The following is a 24,387-nucleotide window of genomic DNA, read 5'->3' as shown; positions in this document are numbered from 1 at the left end:
AATTGGAGTTTTCTCTTTTCTGTGAATGACCTAAGTGTTCGGAATGTTGTCTATGTTAATACAGTGTTAAGTCTTCCACTAAATGGAAAAACAAACAATGCTTCTATAACACCCTGAAACTGGAAAACAACAACAACAACAACAACAACAACAACAACAACAAAACTGCATATCATTTACTTTTTCATGATATTATCTAGCATGATCTTTCACAAGTATCACATCTAAAACTAGAATATATTATTTTATACATCTACATGTATATCATGTCATAGCATATTGTTTTTTAAAAAGTCCTATAAAAATATGCAATTTAATTCATTATCTATTTATTTATTAACACAATACTAATCTCTATCATGGTGAAAGTCCTTATCTTTTCAAATACATTTCATGTGAAGAGATATTAAATCTAATTACAGCAAATGGAAAATATTGCTGCAAAATCAGCTGCAAAGGCTAAGAAAGTGAAGGATAATTTTCTCTCAGTGGGAAGTTCTTCAACATTGAAAGCTGTTGCTTTCATATTAGTAAATAGACAATCAATTAAGGAAGTAAAGCAGATTTTTATGACAGAATATTAGGGGAGAAATTTCTAAAGCATAAATGGGATGTACTCATAGAAATACCATAAATGAATAATCAAGGCTGTAGGTATGCAGCCATCCACATTTTGAAAGCATACACCAGGATGAATAACTTTCATATGTACAGTAAGTTCACAGCAGATGTCCACTGAGCCATAATTGTCCTTAGGTGGAATATGAGCTGTGTACATATTTATTTTCCATGTGCACAGGTAATGTTTTTATTTACTAATGTGCAATGCTAGAAAACTTTTTAATGATATTTGCAGATTGCCTGAGTCTAAAACTCACCTAGCAGCAAAGAAAACTCACCTAGCAGCAAAGAATACAGAAAAGGTAATACAGAAACTGGTGTTCATGTCATTTTCATAGCTTTTTACATATTCATGTTTCAAAAGGATTTCTTTCACAGAAGCTCAAGCTCATCTAACCAGACACTTTGTAAGCAAAACTGCATGAAATTTAAACCAGCTTTTCATATGGACTTTTTTTTTTTTTTTTTTTTTGAATGTGTGTAATAGCAATACAGCAATGGTAGATGCCTATAAATATATAATGTGATGGATTAGATTGTAATGCAGTCTGGATGCATAAGGAGGTGGTGTTTGCCCTTCAATGCAAATCCATTTTAATGTCAAAAGAGATCCAATGAATTACTAGTGCATTGTCCAGGTAATAAGTAAAACATTGCAGTTGTTTTTACTTTGCAAAAGAATCTGATCTTGCTCCAAACTATAACAGTTATGACAAAGAATAAAGGAAAGGAAAGGAAATAGTATGAAAAACAAAATATCAGGTTAGGGTTAGATTCTTGTTTTAAACCTGATTTTTAAATAAGAATTTTAAAGAAGTTGTTAAAGAAGCTTTTCCCTCTTCATGGTTTGTCAAAGAACATTGTAAAACCAACAACAACAACCTTACACCTTACACAGATATGCAGATTTGGGGTATGTCAACCTGAGAAAGTTGGGAAAATTAAACCAAAATAGCTGAAAGGTGTTAATGTAAAGCATGTTATATAAAGTGCTCTAAAGTTCTATGTGAATATCTCACTGAACAACAAAATATTTTTGCAGCTTTCTAGCAATAAGACCACTTTGTTCCTCTGCAGGGCTCAAATGCATTTTACATTGTCTACATTCACATGCTTAGGCAACCCAGTTAAGCTTTGCTGAGCATCTGCTGGTAAGTGTATCACTAATTTAAACACTACATTAGAAATTATTACTTAACAGGAAAGGCAAGCAAGCAAACAGACAAACAAAAAAAACATCATTACCAACAACAATAATAATCAACTGATTTTACTTCTGTGCAACCTATATATACTGTAAAACTATTAAAAATAAGAAACATAATTAAGAATCCTGCTATATTTCAATGAGCCTAAGAACATGTTAGTGTAAAGTCCAAGATAAAAAGGAACAGTTGGGTAAATCCAAGAGAATACACTGGAATAGTGCTTAAAATAAATGTGACGTGTAAAGGGTACAAACATAAATCTTCCAATAAGTCACTGATGCTTAAGTGCCTCCCATTGGGCATACTAGTACACACTGAAGTGTGTACCTGTTGGACACAAAGGATCTCCACAACATTCTGTTCTGCACAAATTGATATAAAATGTCCTTTCTTTTTGCTAGATATCACTGTCAGCTTGATTTTTCTTAAACTACTCAATTTAAGATAAAGCACTGTTCTGTTGTGATAATGCTTAACTAAGGGGACGTATTTTTAATTTTCTTAAAAATCCTTCTCCATAATATGATGGATCTTTTCAGCAATACTCATTGCTAAGATACCATGTGTATATGGATGACTCATTTTTTTCTGCATTTCTTCCTCAGACCATTCACCTATTTCTGAAGATTTCCAGTGATGTAAGTAGGAAATGCTCTACCAAGATGTGCTGGGGAAAAGAATTCACATGAGTTCCACAGTGATATGTGAGAGAGTGATGTCCCTTGTCATATCTCCATTGAAAAACAATGTCCAAGGAATGTGATATAAATGACTCAGTATTCTTGATCCCAAACATTATGCAAATAAAAGTTCCTGCTTTTTCATAGTTCCCCTAAATGGTTAAGAAGGAAAACATTTTAAAAAATGATGATAAAGCTTCTTAGCTCTTCAGCATTTTGGTTTTAGTTTCAAGGTTTTCTTGAAAAAAAAAAAAAAAAAAGTGATAACTGTTCAGCACTTCATTTAGTTATTGAAAATCTTGGAGTGATTTTTTTTTTTCCTCAACACAAAATCCTTCAAAATTCAAGCTGCATGTCAAGTATTACTTACTGTGAGTGTCAATAAGATATTTCCTTCTCTTTTCTAATTGGGTAACACAGCTAATTACTGTTGTCTGTGGAATCATGTTTGATTGGCAGCTTGAATGTAAATGGAAACCATAATTTCAGATGATATTGTATAAACATGTGGAGTAGGGATGTGCAAGCGGTGAAACATGAACCAAAGGAAATTTATAAGGTAGATAATAAAAGTTACCTGTGTTTCATGGCTATCTAATCTCTGATAATAATTCCTTATGGATTGGCAGGAAATATATGAAAGTATATGGAAATATGGATTCCTGCCAAATACCCACAATACTTTCCAGAAATGCTTTTGGCACAGTGTTCATCAGAAAAATCAGAAATGCACTGGAAATTACAAAAAACAAACAAACAAACAACAACAATGACAAAAAAAAATGAAAAAGACATGTCAACGTAAAGGAGTCTTTGGATACACTTTAAAGCACTTCTAGATTAAGTCTATAAAAAATTAAAGAAAGAGAGACATAATCCATAGTACAAAAGCATAAGAATGAAAAGATGCTAGAGCTAAGGTTAAGAATGTCTTAAAATGTTATATACAAATTAATTTCAGAAGTACTAGGATTATTCATAGAAAAGACCTGTATTAGGTCATGAATATAATATTTCAGTTTTCATAGTTTCACTCCAGAATTGTCTCTCCAAGATTCCTTCATTTCTCTATCCTTTTTTTTTCTTAAACAAGAAAGAAAAGAACAGAGTGTGTTACATGTCAACACCCAGTGTCAAAAGACAAGGTACTTGGAACTAGAGAGGGAGGAGGAAATTAAATCCTGATTTTTCCCCTCAAATTTTATCCAGGACATGAAAAACAACAATGCAGAAGATAATAGAAGGGATGAATATCTGCCTGAAACACTTATTAAGCAAACTTATATCTTTTTTTTTTTTTTTTAACCTAGTGTTTTACTAAGTTAACATGGAAATCGCTGCACTCCAGATGAATGAAGATGAAATGAAGACATTTGATGAATGTTCAGAATTGCCATTGACTCATATTAAGTCGTTCTGAACAATTCTAACATCTTCAACATGTGTCCAAGAAACAGTAAAAATGTTGAGATTCTTATTGAAATTTGAAAACTGTCCTGGTTATATACTGGTTATATGTTCTGTTGTTTCCACAAAAAATGCCTAGTTAATGCTCTTTTTAATGTTTACTCTCAGTTTGGTTGCAAATAGTTTGTTTATGAAACTGACTTCTCTAAATCATGTATTTGAAGAAAAAAGTACATTTACCATTCAAATAACTTCAAAATATATTTCTACCTTAATAACATTTTTAAGTATCATAAAATGAAATATAATCACAATTCAAAAGAAAGTCTTGTTTTTGTTGAAGTTTTATTTTTCTAAGAGGAGAATATGGTTGTAAAATATTATGTAGGGTCTAACAGACATGGAAGTAGCAGTTTTCGGTAGTAATTGCTAATAGCTGAGAATAAATATTTTTGCTATTTTTCTTTTATTTATGCTTCTATATACTTCAAAATTCTGTTGGATTGTTACAAAGAATTGTTTTTCCAGAGCCAAGAGATTTTGCGCCTTGTATTTTGCTATATGTAGGGACACCCATGTTCTAGAATATCATGCATTGTCTCTTGAAAGACGTCATTATGGGAACAACAGCATCTAGCAGTAAATGATGTAAAACATGGCAATTCAACTACTGAAGGCTGTTTGTTACTTTGAATTGCAATTGCAGTACTGAATGTTTTCCATTCGTGAAATTTTTGAGAAGCTGAGGTACTGCAGAATTGCATGATTTATCCCTTGTGCCCTCTTTCCCTTGAGTCTGGCTGAACAGTTCTATCATCTGAAATGACACCTTTGATTTATTCACAAAGTAGGCAGCTCTCACATTGAATTATTCTCTCTGGCCTGTAATGCTCATTTGTGATTTGGTATAATTTGTATACATACACACACACAAAACTAAAACCAAACAAATGAATAAAACTGTAGTTGTCTTACGTGTAAATGATCAGTTGCCTTTGTAATAAATCTTGTTACATATATAAAATTGCAAGAACATATATAACTTTGATAGCTGTACATTAAAATTATTTTTTTCACATATTACAAGTGCAGTTATATAAGGTGTACTTCTGAAAACACAAACCTTGACTTTATTATAATTCAATACAGTCGTACCACACAGTCCTTTTTTAAAGTTTGTGTCATGTACTGTTTTTTCTTGGATAATTATTTTTCTACAGATAGGTTAATCTTTGTAAATTTAAGACACCACATAGCTCTAAGTTTTTCAGTTCAATGCATATTTTTGATGCAGCAATCTAGAGTGCAATGCTTGGAATTGAATTAAAATGTGAATATATGGAAAAAAAAAAAAACAATCTGATTTATTAAAGAACAACTATTACATTACATAATGACTCAACTGAGCAACAGAAGTTAATGTGATATATCTACTAAGAAGTGAATCTGTTTTCCTGACTGGATGGAGACAGCTCAGCAGGAGGAGGAAACACATGGGAATAGCTTGCTAGCAACAGTCATCAGCAGCTGGTGCGCTACATCTACGGTGGCTATAGAAGAGATTCCTACTAGAATATGCAGAATAGAACCATGACTACCTAATCTGAAGAATACCTGCTGAGCATAGATATACAGGGATATCTCAGACCTAAAGAGCACTACCTTTTCTTTGAGGACTTTTCTCTGTAAAAGTCTTAAGCATATCACAGGCTTTATAGTTCTGCCCTGCTCTTCCATTCCCCAATGAGATGGGTGTCCAATTACCAGCACCATGTCTGGTCAGGGATTTGGATATTACTGTGTGCCAATTAATTGTTTAAAAATGAAGCACTGAAAAGTAAATTAAATTCCAGCCTTTCACACTATTATAGTCACCTACAGGTCATAATTTTGCTGTTTTTGCAAAAAGCTTGTTACTGATTTATTAAGCATTAGAAAGAATTAAAGTACAAGAGAAAAATTTTTAATGTATTTATGTTTGAAAACAAACAAACAAAAAAAAACCACCCTTTGCTATATAAACAATACTTAACACATAGTTTGTATATTAGCTTGTGTTCGTATATAGTATATGCTCTCTGATCCAATCATAGCTGATGCTCATATCAGGAACAGATATATACTCAATATTAATGTTATACTTCTTTCCATGAACACTTTCTTATCTATATGGTAACTCAGAACTCTTCTTACCCACAATTAGTAATACAGATTCAACTGGAGTTGACTTTCTTTGTGATATAACAAAGGCCGTTTGGAGAGGCTAAGTGACATCATATTACTCAGCATAATAAATATCAACTGCAAGGTGAGTTCACTAGTACTGACACTACTATAAATAAAAGGTGGAAAATTTAGTGAACCTCGCAGTGTATGAAAAGGGAAATCTTTGGAATGAAAAGTTAGACCTTGTTACCTGGCAAGAAGACTCAGGGCTGATAAGTTTTACAGCTATGGGAATAAGCCAGTTGCATACTTACAGATTTATTAGCTGATAAACAGTAATCTTGAGCAATGTTGTCTACTAAAAGTAGACATGGAGAAATTAAATGAAGTTCAATAAGAGCAAGTGCCAGGTCCTGCACCTGGGACGGGGAAACCCTGGCTGCACATACAGACTGGGCGATGAGACGCTGGAGAGCAGCCTAGAAGAGAGGGATCTGGGGGTCGTGGTAGACAACAAGTTGAATATGAGCCAGCAGTGTGCCCTGGCAGCCAGGAGGGCCAACCGTGTCCTGGGGTGCATCAAGCACGGCATCGCTGGTAGGTCGAGGGAGGTGATTGTCCCGCTCTACTCTGCGCTGGTGCGGCCTCACCTCGAGTACTGTGTGCAGTTCTGGGCACCACAGTATAAAAAGGACATGAAACTGTTGGAGAGTGTCCAGAGGAGGGCTACGAAGATGGTGAAAGGCCTGGAGGGGAAGACGTATGAGGAACGGCTGAGGGCACTGGGCCTGTTCAGCCTGGAGAAGAGGAGGCTGAGGGGAGACCTCATCGCAGTCTACAACTTCCTCGTAAGGGGGTGTCGAGAGGCAGGAGACCTTTTCTCCATTAACACCAATGACAGGACCCGCGGGAACGGGGTTAAACTGAGGCAGGGGAAGTTTAGGCTTGACATCAGGAGGGGGTTCTTCACAGAGAGGGTGGTTGCACACTGGAACAGGCTCCCCAGGGAAGTGGTCACTGCACCGAGCCTGACTGAATTTAAGAAGAGATTGGACTGTGCACTTAGTCACATGGTCTGAACTTTTGGGTAGACCTGTGCGGTGTCAAGAGTTGGACTTGACGATCCTTAAGGGTCCCTTCCAACTCAGGATATTCTATGACCTTCTATGACCTAAATATCAGATAATTGAAACCTTTGTGTCTTGTTTAAAATATTCTACAGAAAAGAAATCAGAAGTTTAGTTAGTCTCAAATGCTTTATCTTACATTCCTTTATGTTCCAACTCAGGATATTCTATGATTCTATGTTTGCTTCTACTTCTTATTTAATCAAAAGAACTGGATTTTCTTTGTTGAGGATTTAATCCATGATAAAAGCAAAGAATACATTTGGAAACTATATTTGATTTTTCCTCTAGGAAGCTTCCAAGATCAGACATCCTCTGTACAAATTGCTGTATACAAGATATGACTTTTATATGACCGTGAGTTCTGCCTACCCCTGTTACCAAAAAGCATAATAATTTAATTAAAGATTTTATGTTTTGGAAACATGAAGACTTCAATTAGAAACCATGAAGTAAAACAATGCAAACATTTAGTTTATACGCGTATCTCTATTTGCAAACTCATAAACATTTGCAGTGAAAAGAAAAACAGAACTAATATTTCAATAATATTCTGCATATTATAAGGCAAGATTTGGCCTGCTGGATGGCTAATCTAGTGATTCGAGCTGTTTCTTGTTGAAGTGTATTTGCAAATATCAATCTGAAAATTAAATTCATTACATTGTATTTGATGACAACTCAGTTTTTCATTTAACGGTTCTATTAGGAAATTTACTTATTGGCATAGTCACAGGAGTTAACTTAAAGGAAGACAAAGCACATGTTTATGGTCTATAATTATCTAAATAGGACTTATATTGGAACATTATTTCAACTTGCAGACAAAAGCATAATGTCAAGTGGCTGAAGGTGGAAGGCAGGAAAGTGCAAACTGGAAATAAGATGTAATCTTAAATGATTAGAACAATTAACTACTGCAAAATTTTACCAAGGAAAACAATATTTTTTTCATAACTTGGAGTCTTTCAATCAAAATGGGTTCCCAAAAGATATTTTGTCATGCCTCTGTGGGTTAGTGTTTGCTACAGGAAAACTGAATGAAAATCTTTGGTCTAAAATTTTCTGTCTTAGAAGTCAGACAATATGATTAGAATGATACCTTTAAAGCCCATTAGTGTATTTATTTGGCCTCCTGTAATTTGAACTGATGTTAACAGGATTTTTAGGTTGTTGTTTTAGGGTTTTTATTATTATAATTTATTTCTGTTTCTATTTTGTTGCACATTCCAGGTCTGAAAATGAATGCCACATTTGTGACATTGATGGAAGCAACATTCAAACACCATCATTTTCTTTGATGCAATCACTCAGACACCTTTCAGTAAGAGGTTTCCACCTTCTTCCTTGCTACTATATCAGACACAGGTAATTTGTAAATAACAGTGACTTGCTACAATACAGTTTGTCCTTATAACAAAAAAGAGACAGCTGACAAAAGGAGGAGGGAGAAAATTCTGCCCACTCAATGGAAGTTTGGGGATATGTCTATGTTAAATTATCATTTCAGTTTACCTTATGATTGTAACATTTATTGCAAATTAAAGCATTCATTTTGTAGCAGCATTTTGACACCTTAGTGAGGGAACCATAATAGTCTATGACAGAGCAATCGACAGCTTTCATTACTGAGTGGCTCTTCCTTACAAGAGGAATAATATTCAAATTGGTATAGTCATCAACTTTGAATAACTATGGAAGAAATTGTGGGGGAGGCAACGTCAAAGGTTTACAGCTGAAACCTGGACCTTTTCCTGCCCACTTCCAACTCTTAGCACATGATCCAGATGGGAAGACAGAAAATATGAAAAATATTCTTCCCTGTGCTAGGCAGGCCAACCAGCAGCAGAGGCAATAAGACCTAGCAAAGTGGCACAGAGGTTTACTTGTTTATTCAGACCAGTCTTAGGACTCCCAAATGCAGTGATGTCTAATCCAATAGGCTGTCCATCAAGAAAATACTGTTCTTAATAAAACCAGTGTTACTGCAAATATTCCTACTAAAGAAGGTAAGAAGTACTGAGGAAATGTGTTTGTTTGTTTGTTTGTTTGTTTGTTTCATCTGATACTTTGATTCATATTGCTGCTTCAATGACAGTAATAAGTTTTGTGTTTCTTTACAATTTCCATAGGCAAACAATTCTTTTAGCTACATTCATCACAGCACATTGCAGTGTAGTGTTTTGGAAAAGGGAATTTTTAAAAATAAAAAAGGCCAAGTACTGTGCAACATTCTGTGTTCTGCTTCTTGATATGGCTGGAAACCCCCATCCTAATTATGACTGGCACTTCATATAGTCAAGTATACATTTCACAGTGTCACAGAATCACAGAATGGCTGAGGTTGGAAGGTCATCTGAAGATCATCTAGTCCAACCCCCCTGCCAAGCAGGATCACCTAGAGCACATTGCACAGGATGGCATCCAGGCAGGTTTTGAATATCTCCAAAGAATGAGACTCCACAACCTCTCTAGGCAATTTGTTCTAACTTGTTCACTTGTGCATATCTGTACTATCCATTCTTTCTTAAAAAAATACTGTTATTTATGTAAAATAGCTATTCTAAAGAAACAAACAGTATATTGTGTAATACATCAAAGCTATTTTGAGTCATCACCTATACTGTTTGTTTATTTGTCAATTATATTTATTAATTAGGAACTTAGCATGTTATAAACAACAAAATGGTTGAAATGATCAGTTTTGAATATTAAATACATAACTCAGAAACAGATGGTGACTGTTGAAAATCATATATAAATAAAATATAAAATAACTTAGTAATTAGAAAACATTTCCATATAAATTCCTTTGCCAACATGCCAGCAAATCTGCCATGTATAGGCTTGCTTAGATTGACTTTTCTTTAAAAGACATTTATAATTGTATAGTACTAAGACTTAATGCTGACTTGTTCTACTTTCAGCTGAAGAAACTGCAAAAAGTCATCAAAGTCCATAGAAATCTTTCTGTCTCAGATGTATTAGGAAAAATCAGGGATTAGGGATTGTGCAGGTTGATGACATGAGAAACCAAGACTTAAATGTACAGTTCCTGAAGAAGCACTTTCTATAAAACAGGATATACCACAATGTAAAAAGACCACAAACATAGGTAAAATTTAGGCACTTATTAAGAGAAAATATATATTTTTTTTTTACAAGCAAAAGATATGACCAGTGCTGTTGTGGTTGCAATAAAACACTCTCAATTGTTATTCTAAGTCAGACTCTTTCAGTGATATGGAGCCACTAGTTTTCAACTTCTTTGTCCTTCTGCATTTCTCTGCATTAATCTTTTCCCTGATGCAGCACCAGTGAAGTCATCAGAGTTTTGGCAGGGATATATTGAGCTCATTACCTTTGAAAACTGTGCTTTGACATTTTAAAACTTCATTTGCAAGATATTATGTCTTTCTCAAGCTTCTTAGCAATATTTCCACTAACACCTGAATATACAAAAGAGTGTTTGGTGGTGGTGGTGGTAGTCTGTTTGATTGTTTGTTTGTTTTCCTGGGTAAAGAACAAGAAAAAAATGAAACTCTCCTATTTGGATCAACAGTCCCCACCAAGAAATCAGCTAGATCATTCAAACCCACTCAGCCAGTTAGATCAATTATCTGTTACAAACTAACATTTCCTTTTAAAAAGATAACTAGTTCTTTAATTCTGCAAATGCACTGGACACATATACCCAGAATGTAAAAATACAAAAATACATGAAAAGCAAGAAAATCATTTTAGAGTCACATACTTCCAGCTAAGTTCATGGTTGACTGATTTTTATTTTTTTCTACTATTAAAAGTGAAAAGACAACAGTGGGAAGTGGACAACAGTGGTTTGTTCTGAAAACTATCATATTTATCATATCACAAAACCCCTTTAGGATAAACAGGTAGGCTAGATTATTTCTGTATTGTACATGAATCTTCTGATCAGTATAATAAGGGGCATAACTTGCATTTCTAGGTGTTTGACCTACATTTCACCCTCACATGTCACAAAGTATTTTTTTCTGCCATTATTCATTCTTTCTCTCCAGCAAAATGTACCAAATAACTCTAATAGTTCTACATTTCAAGATATATGCCAAATCAAAGAAGATACAAAGATGATCATGGGAAACAGAAAGCCTAACTTATGAGAGCACTCTTGAGCATAACTTTTGATGTTGAGAGGAACTACAATTGCTATCTATAAATATATCAGGGTGTACTAATCGTTACTAGGCAGTTTGTTGAATTTCTGAAGGGAGCTGGATAACGTATTCCCTTCAGGAGCTAAGTGCTCCACTCAGTGACTTTGGTGGTTTTGATTCTTACTGTCTGAACAAAAAGAGAAAGAGGAAGAAATCCTGCTAAAACTGGGAGCCACTTTTTAATACAACTGATGTCAGCAGCTTTTCTGGGTACTTCTAATTGGAATTCAAGACTCATTGTTTTCAGTTATTCCCTGCAAAAAAAAAAAAGATACAATATAAGTACCTGAGGTACCTGAAAGAACTTACATGTAACTGTAAAACCTCTCTTTTCTATAATACCAATACGAATAAGAAAAAAAAAACTTCACTGGCTGGCAGCAGTGTTGAATGCAGACTTTTGTTGTCATGATAGTTTCAGGTGGTGTCCTGGCCTCAACGTTGGTGGTGAAACCACTTGTTTCATGGGCTTTTTTTAGACTCCAAAAATCAGCTGCACACTTTGTAACACATTAACACTATTTGTGTTGCTTTAGTTTTGTTGTCCTTTAGCATTATCTGACTTGCTTCTTCCTCTGTAAATGAACAAAATTTTGAACAATGTTAACCAGTAGGTCATTGCTGAAAGAGTCATTGTTTTATGTTAGAGCATGAGTAAAATTCAAATAACAGACTGTATATTTCCTGAGTTGTTGTCTGTGAAGTGTGGTTATTGAGGGAGGTGTGGAGGTTACCAGTACAAGCAGCTGTTGTCAGGTGCAGGAGGAGCAAGAGATGCTCCATACTGTGGCATTGCCTTCCTGCTGGAATTTGCTCTGGCTGGGAGTTATAGTTAAACATCCCCAACAGGGTTTTAGTTGGAAGGATTTTTTGTGCCTTTACCATCATGACATTATGATATATTAAAAATATGCAGTGTGGTCCTCACTTGATACATTATTATTATTATTTGTACTACACCTTTGCCTTAACCCCTCCTTCTGCAATTAGGCCCCATTACAATAGGCACTTGTCCTGGTTTCAGATGGTATAGTTAATTGTCTTCCTAGTAGCTGGCATGGTGCTGTGTTTTGGATTTTGGGTGAGAAAAATGCTGATAACACACACATATTTTAGTTGTTGCAGACAGCACTTTTCAGCTTCTCACACTACCCTGCCAGTGAGGAGGGTGGAGGTGTACCAGGAGCTGGGAGAGGACAGAACCAGGACTGCTGACCCAGAATGGCCACAGAGATGTCCCATACCATGTGGCATCATGCTGAACAATAAAACTGGGGCTTGGCCAGGGAGGGTGGACTGCTGCTCTGTGTCTGGCTGGACATTAGTCAGCAGATGGTGACCAATTGCACTGTGTATCAATTGCTTTGTATTTTCTTTTGTTATTATTATTATTATTATTATTATTATTATTATTGTTATTGTTATTGTTATGGTTATTGATATTATCCCTTCAATTTCTGTCTTATTAAACCATCTTTATCTCAACCCATTAGTATTTTTTTTTTTTTTTTCCAAATTTTCTCCCAGTCCCACACTGTGTGGGGAGAAGTGAGTGAATGTGTGGTGGCTGCTGGATTAAACCAAGACAGAGCTGTACAAACACATAACTTAATGGACCTCAAACAAAGTTGAATAAAGAAAAACAAAAACACCCAAAAGGTGACCCTTACTGGTTCATTGTTCTTCATCCTAGTGATTAGCTTTTCCACAGAGCCTTACAAATTTCACTGCGTTGCTAGTTTTAAGAACTTGTTCCAGGAGTCTTAATTCTCTGGTGAAATCTTTCCTTTGAATGATAACCTATAACACCTTGAAAAAGGTTAGTTTTAAGAACAAGTCTTGTAATTTGCAATGCTTTCTTTTTTCATGACACCTATTCAAATGTTTTTCTCTCTCATCAATCTAGGTTTTCCACCTAGCTCCTCTATTTGTTACCTGATAGTCAAGACAAGAGTGAAAATAGCTTCTTGGCTATGATGACAATAACAGACATGTAACATCTCAACCATATTGAATTGCATAAGTAGCCAAATAATGCATCCCTATCCAAGAAGTCTTAAATACTGCCAAAGATTTGATTTAAACATACTCAGGCCCATTTCTTCTTCTTTAGAAAGGTCTTTCTAAAACCAGCATTCCACATCCTGGTAATTTTTGGTTTGAAAAAATATATATTGCTGTGCAAATATTTTTCAAAAACTGCTTGACCAAAATGACTTGCAAGTAGGTTTAGGATTCACTTCACACATTCTGAAGCTATAACATTCTGACATATTAGTTCAGTCGGGTTGTGAATGGTTCACCAGTCTTCATTTTCCAGTGACTCAATGTTTATGGCATGTGCTCAATTGTTTTAAGGCATGACTAAAAAGTGTAAAACTGGTCTATGAAATCACTAGTCCAGAAAAAATTCTCTGCTCTGTTGAATTCAGTAAGCAGTATGTACATTCACTTTCTTTGTCTATTACTTTTTCCTTCTTTTTTTTTTTTTCAAACCTTTTGAGTGTTTCAGAATTGTAGGGTTAGAAGAAGTACTGAATCAGAAATACCAGCTTTATGTATGCAAACTTTATAGAACAGAAAACATTTTTTATTTTTACACGACAATATAGATTTCTGCAATAATAACAGCTTGCAAATCAGACTGCAAAGTTGTACCTACTTCCTCAAGAGCACTGAGGGAGGGAGAAAGAGGGGAAAAACAAACCTTAAATGTATATTCAGCTTCCTGCAGTAAGGAAAATAAAAACAGAATGAAGCACTGTGATTTGGAATTTAGATGACAAAAATGACATTAAAAGACTGATTTCCTAGAATAACACTTGCAAATATGTCTTTTCTTCACAACCTTCTTCAACTGGTACATCAAGAAAATCCACTGAAATAAATCTTCAAAATAAAATCTCCCCTTTGGATGCTAATAGCTATTTCAAATAATCCGTTTTTCTTAATTATGAGAGAGGCACAAAATTTAAGAAAATTGGCAGATGTTTATGGGCCTTTTAAAACTAATTATATTGACTGTATCCTATTGAATTGATTAATTGTATCCATTAGAATTCTCTTGTCTAGTATTCTGCCTCTGCTGAGACTTTCTGTAGAGGCAGTGGCTTTCCCTGATCATTTAGGTAACTTTTAAAGTAAGATCAAGTGAGGTGCAGAAAATTCCCTTTTTGATCTGATCCCCAGCTCTCCACAGTTGTGAGGAAGACATAACAATTCTAAAAACGTAAAAGTTGTATGAGTTAATTTTTTTTTTTCTAAAAAAAGATGCCTTTTGATTGTATTAAAAATGTAAAAATTGACTACATGGATAAATAGATTTTCTCCTTATGATGTTAAAAAAAAAAAAAAAGGCAAATACATTTTCAGCTTTGGTAGAGGTAGAAAGTGTGATGTCTAGTTTTACACAGTTCTTCTAAGCAAGTATATATGCATGACTTGAAATGGTATCTAATATTCCACAGATGGCAATTACTTTCAGAGGAATGGCTAGGGACTTAATTAAAAGGCTGAGAGTTAGCAAACTAAAATGCTGGAGAAGCACATGAAAAATCTATACATCATGCAAGGGACTCTACAGAACATTAAGAAGCTAAAAATGTCTCTTTAAAATTTGTTTTTATTTCTTCACAAAAAGTTAACTTTAAAATAAAGGTCATGTATGCTATGTTTAAAATTATATTTTAGCTAACTGAGACTGCTATACAACAAAGCAAAATATATTTGACTGCACAATATTGATTTTACATGAAAGCACATCAGTTAGTGAAATGCAAAAACCAATAAAGCATCACCCCTGGCTGGGATAGATATCTCTAGACACAATTTATTTTTACATTTAAACCAATTATTGGGCTTGTTGCATTTAAAAATGTGCACCATATATCCTTACAAGGACTTTTTTATTCAATCAAATCAATTACATTGATCTCCATATTCCATATTAAACACCAATCTTAAATTAAAGCTGACACTTTTGAAGGCCATGCTACAAGTTTCTAAGAAGAAATAAATTCTACAAGACTTTCTTTGTGTGTTTTTTATGCCCAAACATGAATACAAATATTGATTACGTTTTAACAAACAATATGTAAGCTATTTCGAAGCTTATTTCTTCCTATTATTTGTTCAATAATATTATAAACTTACAGAAACACAATGCTCCCTGTGTTTCCTTCTGTTGCACTGGAATATGAAAATGTAACCTTCCAGTACATAAAGGGCCTAAGAGGGACTCTTTATTGGATAGTGTGGGACAAGGGTAATGACTTCAAACAAAGGCAGTAGATTTAAATCAGGTATTTGGAAGAAATTCTTTACTATGACTGTGTTGAGGCACTGGAACAAGTTGCCTGGAGAAATTGTGGATGCCCCATAACTGAAAGCGTTCATGGCCAGGCTGGATGGGGCTTTGTGCAACCTTGTCTAGTGGAAAGTGCCCCTGCCCATGGCAGATGGAATTAGATGATCTTTAATGTGCCTTCCAACCGAAATCATTCCATGATTCTATTATAATGCTTTTCATTAATAATGTGATAATAGTATAAAAAGATTTATTTATTTATTTATTTATTTATTTATTTATTTATTAAGAGAGGTCTTTAAAAAGAGATCAGCATAACTATTGATGAAGGACCTACAAGATCTACAAATGTTTTTCTATAAACGTTTTTACAGAGACAAGAATTGTTTCCTTTTAGAACATTACTCAAAAAAGTTTACATCTACCAAGTTGCAACCAAGCAACTGAAGTTGCTTTCATTCCCAAGTGGTGCCTACAAAGACAGGTAGCAGGAATGTTAACTCAGATAGGTCATTCATGTGGACCAGGCTATTGCGTATATAAGTAAATGATGCTAAGTATTCTCTTGGTAAAAACCTTAGACTACTGAAGGCATTGGCACAGCTCCAATTTTGTACAGAGGCTATTCTCCATCTATCCAGCTTGCCACATCACCATCTCTCTATCTGGTAGGGAAACTACTACTCTGCTTGGAAGACACTTCTTTTTTCCCTCTGGCTCATCAGTTTCCCAGCTTTTAAAACTCTGTTGACATTGTTTGTACTTTGTAACTTCTCTCTCCCAAGAGTTTTCAATTAGCTTTAGAGGTATTATTCAACTCTCTGAAGCTTTCTAGAGTTTACACATAGTTTGCATAAAAGTGAAATGGAAGAATCCAGACTTTAGAAATATTATCACACATTCAATATGCTCAACATCCTGTTAACACTTCTCCATCTCTTCATGTTTTTATATGCATACGTTGCAGTCAAATGAACAGCAAAAGAACCAAGGAGGGAATTTCTCAAATACTCCAAATAGCTGCACATCACTACAGATTATGACTGCTTGGATTTAGGGAACATTTTTTTGGCTGAGGAAACATTCCAATGGGATAGATTAATCTATGTAAACCACACAGCTCAGCTGAAACTGCTGTTCAGCATTCTAAATTGCCACCTTTGTCTTCTTTCAGCACAAAAATGTGCATTTCTTCCTATAATAAAGATATTTTATAATAGCAATAAGGCAACTCCAGGGTGTGCGGTTATCACGAGATAATCATACCCCGGAGGGATTGCAGATACTTGGCTGTGCCTCATAACACCCCATGTGTGTGTTTATCTCATGATAACCCTACTCTCTTTTGTATCTTATTGCCTAATTATCTTCAGCTAATGCAAAATACTAATTTTTTTGTCTGAAACAATATGTGCAAGAATGCATTGCTAACAATCACTGGAGGACGTTGACAAACAATGCTGTCACTACTTTATACTCTCTTCCAGTCAGAAATTTACATAAGAAACCAAATTTGGACATTTTTCCAAAACAGTTCAAATCCTTTTAGGCAATAGCAACTAGAATATTGGAAGCAGGACAGGTAAATATCTATCAAAAATTCTATGTATATTCTTACAATGATTTATATGGTTCTACTTACATATAACTCTGAACATCTTTATTCTGTATTTACACCTCTTTTGTATTTCTATTCTAGTACATAAAATAAAAATTTCTGATTGTTGCTTATAAACCCTAAAGTGACTCCATTTATAACACAGGACCACCCATCTGAAATTTATTTGAGGAGAATCATTTTTGTTGTTGATGTTGATGTGAATATAAGAATAGCTACATTTCGGATAACATTAGGAGATGCTCAGAGACAGTAGACTCTGGCCCTCACTAAAGCCAACAGAACTTTTCTTCATTGCAACTGAAACATAGTTCTAACACCTGCATTCAACCAATGATGAAATTTGATATATGAAATACTCAGAAATAATGTCCAACAACTCCTTCTCTGTTGGAAAAAAATAAAAGTCATAAAAATCACAGTCATTCACAAGCTATTGAAAATACACAAACTAAAAATGTTTAAATTTTTTAACTGGTAGATATAATCTGCAATATAAATTGTGAATATTATAAAACACAGTAAAAGCTAACTTACCAAATCAAAATGGTACACGTAAGAGATGTGTTTTCTTCATTTCATAAAAACTGTATACATTCAGATGTGTTTGCTGATCATATGACCTGACATATTAAGATGGCATCAAGCTGCACCAAATGTAATAGATAAAATGTTACCAATATACATAAAGATGATTAACCTATCATCATTATACAGATTTCCTCAATTTTCATTAATAATATGTAAATATTAAAATAGTAGGTAAAACGATTTTTGCTTGTTTGTTTTTCTATAGGTATATTAACAGAACAGAAAAGGAAACCTTTGGAATATCTAAGAGTAACGATAAGACAAAAGCTTATGTTAAAAACAAACAAACCAAAAAAAAAAACCAGTAAATCAATTGTGAGAGAAATACATTACTTACAATGCTTAACACACATTAAAAATGTAGTCTTGGGAATTTGAAATGTAAGATTTTATGTGTGTAACATATGCATGTGTGTTTTATATGTATATATGTACAATAAATATTTGTTTTTTATCTTCTATTGTATAAGCTATCATTCTTATCTGTACTGCATACTCTGTTAAAAAAAAAAAAAAAAAAAAAAAAAAAGTAGATCTGCAGGCTTTGGCCTCTTATCTCTGTTGTTGATAGCTATAGTTAATGAAATTGAGATTTTTAGAATATCTATTTATATGCACTGCTTTATGTAAAATGCTTTCATGTTTCCTGTCCTCCCACTCAACCAGCCCTTCTGTAAAGTACACATGTTTATCTCTCTTAACATTGCTTATGGATTTCATTTCTCAATCCTTTGATTATTTTAGATGGCCTTCTCTGAATTTTAGTTTCATGGTGCCAGTGAAAGAGAATTGCTTTAATACAGTTCTCTTCAGAAGTTGCTAGCCCTGCTGCTGTCTTGCCTGTGGCATTCCTGGCAGCACTTGATACTGTACATTATTCCTGGAAATGGAATCAAGGGGCAGATTCCCAATCAACATATACCAAAAGAATTATAAAAAAATACCATCAACACAGGATGATGCTGATATGCAAAAACCACACCAATCACAGCAGCTGCTGTTTTAGAACAAAGGTCTGAGCTCATAATTTGTTTATCTTAATAGAAAAAAGACCTGCTAACCTATAAAATTGTGGAAGGCAAGAAGAGGCTTAGAAGGAAAGCTACATACACTAAAATTAGGAGGATTTTCCCTTACAGTGGCCACAGTGCACTCATATTTTGAAGGAGAAAAATATGAAAAAAACATGAATGTGCTGATGTGAAGATGTCCTTCATAAATGATAGTTAGAAGGAACTTTACAAGTAAAGAATGGTCCATCAAACTATCCTCGCCTTAAAGTCACTTCTTTTTTTTATTTCTTATGCCATTAAAATTCATGTTTTAGCTTTCAAAATGGATGTCAACTTGACAGCAGTAACAGAAATTGCTGTGGATAGCCAGGAAGGAAGGAAGGAAGGAAGGAAGGAAGGAAGAAAGGAAGGAAGGAAGGAAGGAAGAAAAGAAAGCTTTGGGTGCTAGAACATGGTAGAAAATCTATCTGAAATCATCTTGATCTCTTGTCAACAGCGAAGAATTGAACTTCACCCCTTACCAACAATCAGACTACAGGATTGATCCTCCTCCACAGAAACAACATTCTTCTTACAGTATTAGCATCAGGTGTCAACTAACATTTAAATACAATTAAACACCAAGTTCCAAAGAAAATGCTTATCGTGAAAGGTTTATCATGTGTGTTATGGCAATAAATTTTTATAAAATAAAATATTTTGTATTTTACTTCAAGGACATTACAATGCATGTGTAGCTTTTCTGTAATTCTACTTCAACGTCAGCACAGATCTAACATGACTATTCCTCACCTACAATTTTGTGGGGAGCATATGATATAGTAAAGTCACTTAGAATAATATGTAATAAAGAATCCCCATTTTGACACGTCATTGACTATGGTCTTTCTTAATTCAGTAAAGTAATGGATACATTAAGTGCAATGACATATATTATGTCTGTGAACAAAAAAATCCTTATTGTTTTATGCTGAATTAAACCAAAGACTAATATTTCATACCAAAAGCTAAAAGAGAGCATTCTGAATTTTGGTTCCAGTTCTCTTGTTTTTGAATTTTGTAATATAAAACTATTAAACTGGTAAAAAAATAAATAGATAAATAACATAAAAAAATCTTAGCTAACTAATATGATTTTTTGTTCCATAAATTCAGACAATTACAAGATCTTATATTTCTTTGTTAAACACAGCCTAACTATGCATATTTGAGTGAAAAAAAACTTCTGTATTTTATGCTGACTCAGTGCTGCTAATGTGTGCAAAGCTCTCTAAGTCTTCTGGGCCAGTGGGTCAGCTAAGCCAGCACTCTGGCTAGTTTCAGAAGTGAATTTAAGATAAGAGGTAGACAAGAATTTATCCAGAGTGCAGACAGAAACCATTCCACTTTAAGCAATAAGTGTTCTGGTTGACCTTCAGAGATGTCATCTCACTCCCATGTCTTTTAGGAGAGCTGCAGCCACATTCAAGAATTTTCAGGTTACAGAAGGTAGAATCTAGTCAACCTAGCAAATTTAATTGACTCAACACTTTGTGTGGATTTTAGACTTTTAAAATTTCCATTCCAAAGTAAAAATAAAGCAGTTCTTACTTATTTTTCCAAAATAAAGCTACTGTTAAACTCTTGCTTTGGGACATAAGAGATTTTTTTAAAAGTCTCTGTAAATCTCTTTAATATTTTATGGGATTAATATATTGCCAGTCTAACTTGTTCGCAGTTTTTCAACTAGCAATTAAACATTTTTCTCACTTACATTTATTATAAATAGTTCACTAACTAAATCCAGTTCATTTTTGTCATGGAAAATCTTTATTGGTTCAAGGTTTTGTTTCTTAGGAATGTTTTCATTTGGAAAGCTAGTATTCTTAATTCTGTAAGTGCTTTTGGAGGTCATCTTGTCCCAAACAAGTTGGCCCTGATCAAGCCCCTGATCAGGACAACTAGAGACGGTTTCCCAGGACCATGTCCAAACACCTTTAAGATGTCTGCAAGGAGGGAGACTTCAAAATTCCTCTGGGCAACCTGTTCCAGTGCTCAGTCACCCTTACAGAGAAAAAATGATTCCTGATGTTCAGACAGACCCTCCTGTGTTTCAGTTTGTGCCCATTGCCTGGGTGCTCCTTCTTCATTGCGCCCTCCCTTTAGATCTTATCAACAGACATTGCTAAGATCTTCTCTGAATCTTCTCATCTCCACACTGAACAGTCCCAGCTCTCTCAGCCTTTCCTCATAGAGGAGGTTCTACAGTCCCTTCATCATCTTTGTTACCTTGCACTGGATTCTCTCCGGTACCTCTCTCTTGTACTGGGGAGCCCAGAACTGGATGCAGTGCTCCAGCTGTGGCCTCACCAGTACTGAGCAGAGAGGAACACCTCCCTTGACGTGCTGGCGGCACTCCTCCTAATGCAGCCCCAAATACCACTGGTCTTTGCTACAAGGGCACATTGCTGCAACATGTTCAAATTTGTGTCCACCAGGACCCCCAGGTTCTTTTCTGTTAAGCTTCTTTCCTGCTCTATGGCCTCCAGCATGTACTGTTACATGGTTTTCTTATTACCAAATGTTTTGTAAACACAAAAATAACAAAAAGAATCACAATCCTTCCAACCCTACAGAGTAGCCAACTGTCACAAGAGAGGCAATATTGTCCTATGCTGTCATACAGAAATACATCTATGCTGTATACATTTGCACTTGTCTTTCTCATACTAATGCCTTTCTTTTGTTGTGTTTAGGAACAAACTTATTTTGCCCAGTGTCCTCTGAGTGACTGGTCTGATTGCATCTTATGTTTCATGTCATTTCTTCACAGGAACTAACAAAAGTCATATTAGCTGCTAATGAACTAGCAATTATTTATTATTATTTTTTCATAAAAACATATTACAACATTTGAAAGATCTGAGTATTTTCATTTAAAAATACTGCATTGGCCACCACTGTAAATAAAAGTTTGTTTAAAATAATAAGGTTGGCTACAATAATTTCTTACTAAGGTCCTTAAAAATAGGAATCTCCAAATTTTAAGTCAGCTTAGCAGTAAGGACATATAAATATACATGTATATATACATGTATGTATGTATATATATATATATATATATATATATATACACTTACATAAAGCTCATTCCAACTTGCCAGACATGGCATTCCAGTTTCTGTTTTCACCCTGAGTTCTACAGTACAGTTATGCTCCCTTTAGGAATGTTGCTTCAGCTTCAGGATGGCTGGGATTTTCTCCTATATTCTGTTACCTTCACATATATTTACTATGTTGGCCTTATTTCAGCAAAGCACTTAAGCATGTATGTAAATTCATTTCTTCCCAAAATACATTCAACTTTGTGCTTAACTTTAAACATATCCTTATGCTGTGTTTCATTCAGTGAAATATAAGTAGTTTCACTTTTGTTAGTGGCTTCCACTTTTGTGGAACCAAGATCAAGATAAGGTACTACTGGCCATGATGAAAGATTGAAATGATGGCCTTAACTCAGATTTAAGAAATGAAAGCCAACACTGTTTATGAAAGGAATGGTGGACTCCGCAGCCAAGTTATGTTCTGGACATTGTAATACCAATACTTTGCTTTTTACACCTGCAGGAAGAAAACTCAGACTGTTAAATAACTATTAATAAATTAAGAGTAAATTGAAGTTATGGAACTAGCATCAAGAAATTCCATTCTGCACTGAAAGCAATAACTTTGGATAAAAGCTGATCTTTTCTACTTGTATGGATTCCAATTCTGCCAATATTCTAAATCTTCAGGAGTTTGATTTATTTTTTTATTAATATTCATTATGAATACTTCCAGTGATATTTTCATACTACATTGTTATGAGAGCCAACCTGGAGATGGGATAAATTTTTCAGCAGTTGCATTTGCTTGGTACACAAATGCCCACGTTTTTCATCACTGTTCATACTCATGCTTGAAAATGTAGACTTGCTTACCTCCAGGGATTGCCAGACAGCTTCAATTCTTGTGAATGCATGATTTTCACAGCTGATATCCTGAAAACATCTGAGTTCATAGAAACTACAGGGCTCCTATGATTCCTTAAAGAGATACAGCAGAAACACATTCCTCTGAGTGAAAAATGACTCCCAGTGAGACAAATATGGTCTTAGAATAACAAAAGCAGCTTTGCAGGAAAAAAAAAAAAAAAAAGTCAACAAAACAAAAAATGCATCAGAGGCTTCTACGGTTACTTTAGAAACTGATTTTTACATTATTGAAAAAGACAATCAAATTTATTCAGCATAACACCACAACTTATAACTTTTTTGATAAGCAAATGAGAAACATACATGACTGCTGCCCATCTGCACGCTGTTCGACTGGCCTTTGCTAACTGAAGAGTGGAACCAGATACTCAGATGAAAATACAAAATGGGAAGATCTACAATGGGGATGAAAAAAAAATAAAAAAAAATAAAAAAATAGGAAAACAGAATTTGTGTTCCAAATTAAACTGCAAAGGTAGGGGAAAATATTTTTAAAATATATGGGCATTTCTTTTAAGGCCTAGGATTCATGGAGCCAATAATATTGGAGAAATAACCTTAAGATATCATGCTGATTTTTTTTCTGTATTATTTGTTATTATCTGAAAAGAATTTCTAAATGTTGAAAAGGTTTCACTTCAGCATCTAGGAAAAACCTCCTCTCCTTCCCTGGAACAAGTGCAACACATCTCAACTGTTCAGCTATAAATCTAGTTGGTCTTTCCCAGCATTTTTCAAAAAATTCTTCATAATTTCTTCTTCAATTTCTTAAAAAAAAAAAAAAAAAAAGTTCTTGCTTCTTAATGTATAGCATTAAGAAATAGATCATTTCACAATTTATGTTTAAAGATTTCATCTGATTTTGCACATTAAAAAGTAATGCTTCCTTTTTTATCTAGCTATTGTTGTTGTATGACTTCATGTCATGTGGCTTAGATATGAGTATAGGATTATAGGTTTATATATGTGTATATATATATATATATATATATATATATATATATATGATTATAGGATTATAAAAAAAAGGAAGAACATTTCCAGGTAAAGTGAGATTTAAGACATGTCTATGTCAGAAAAAAAAATATTGAAAAGAAAAATACCTTGTCTGGCCAAGCCATTTGCATTCTTAATTTCCATGATTTTATTTCTTTGGTACAAGCTTTCAGAGGACTTTAGTAAATCAAAATATAAACAGTTACCTCTGAGATTACAAGGCATCAGAAAAAGAATGTGAAGAGTGTTCTAATCCCAGAGGAAAACCTTGTTTAAGTGATGAAATCCTTGCAGTGGAAATCTTGGAAATCTCAGTGAGTGGAATCTCTTCTTGTCAGAACTTTCAATAAAAGAGCAGCTGCAGATACTGAAAGCATTAAATAAAAATTACCAACAAGCTGTCTTACCTGTGTGCACTCAACAGAAAGGAAGGGCAAACATG

General features: G+C 34.3%; 1 long non-coding RNA gene across 1 annotated transcript; it reads right to left on the bottom strand.

Annotated features, from left to right (window-relative positions):
• Positions 1 to 4,462: 4,462 nt before the first annotated feature.
• On the bottom strand, positions 4,463 to 23,599 carry LOC106016826 (uncharacterized). The gene is made up of 5 exons (XR_011809739.1): positions 23,253 to 23,599; positions 22,896 to 23,000; positions 17,870 to 17,979; positions 11,780 to 11,983; positions 4,463 to 11,662 (listed from the first exon to the last, which is right to left on the bottom strand). It is a non-coding gene; the product is annotated as an uncharacterized lncRNA (long non-coding RNA).
• Between the last annotated feature and the right edge of the window lie 788 nt (positions 23,600 to 24,387).

Source organism: Anas platyrhynchos, chromosome 5 (assembly GCF_047663525.1).
Source record: "Anas platyrhynchos isolate ZD024472 breed Pekin duck chromosome 5, IASCAAS_PekinDuck_T2T, whole genome shotgun sequence".
NCBI lineage: Eukaryota > Metazoa > Chordata > Aves > Anseriformes > Anatidae > Anas > Anas platyrhynchos.
The sequence above is the reverse complement of the archived record's forward strand: the minus strand, read 5'-3'. Positions and strand labels throughout refer to the sequence as shown.